Consider the following 955-nt stretch of genomic DNA (forward strand, 5'->3'; position numbering starts at 1 on the left):
AATTGTCGAGAATGAGAAGTGCCGCATATACTGGAACTTTATATTCTCGACAATTGTTTCTGTTGCTCACTCGAGGCCTGACATGGTTGTTCTTGACTTCGAGAAGCGAACCATGTTCGTTATCGAATTTTCGGCACCAGCTGATAAAAACATCATAGCCAAGGAGAATGAAAAGAAAGAGAGGTATCGAGACCTTATAAGAGAGTTGCAACGATTGTACCCGGAATATTCGGTTAAACTGATCGTCCTTATCATCGGCGCTCTTGGAGGTGCCAAGGTTTCACTCGCTAATGGCCTAAAAAGCATCCCTGCGTGTCAACAATATGCTAGAACACTTGCGGGAAAAATGCAGAAGGCGGTTGTCCTTGGGTCACTCCGTGTTCTTAGGGTGCACGAGGCTTTTGCTGGATCGTCGTATTGATTCCTTTACAGACTGTAACCACCTATCTCACGGTTGTGAGGCGTGGTTATGGCTGAAATTTTACCGCGATTTCGCTGGAAGCGGGTGCAATTTTTCAGATTAGTACCCGCTCCCGGCGAAATCCTGCGGTTGTCCTTATGACAAATTTTTAATTATATATATACAAAAAAGAATTTAAATGACCAGAATATAAATTTTAAATTTTAAATTAGTTTGAAAATTAAAAAATTAAAAACGTGTCATTCACGATAGAAGAAGACGTTTGTTTAAATTTAGTTCACATTCAAGAATAATAACTTTATTAATATTAAAATTAAATTTTTTTTCTTTTTTCCATTTTATCTCTGGAGAGATTCTATTTCTCTCTGGAGAAAACTACATTAAAATTAAGAATTAATGTTATATTTACAAGGTTGCTACAAATTACTATTGCAAAATTCACTTACTTTCTGTCTTTTATCTTGCCAATTTTTTATTTTTCTGAACTTTATATTTTTTCCTTTCATGTATAAAGAGAATCTTGAGGATAGGAGA

The sequence above is a fragment of the Belonocnema kinseyi genome, chromosome 7, assembly GCF_010883055.1.
Source record: "Belonocnema kinseyi isolate 2016_QV_RU_SX_M_011 chromosome 7, B_treatae_v1, whole genome shotgun sequence".
In the NCBI taxonomy this organism is placed as follows: domain Eukaryota; kingdom Metazoa; phylum Arthropoda; class Insecta; order Hymenoptera; family Cynipidae; genus Belonocnema; species Belonocnema kinseyi.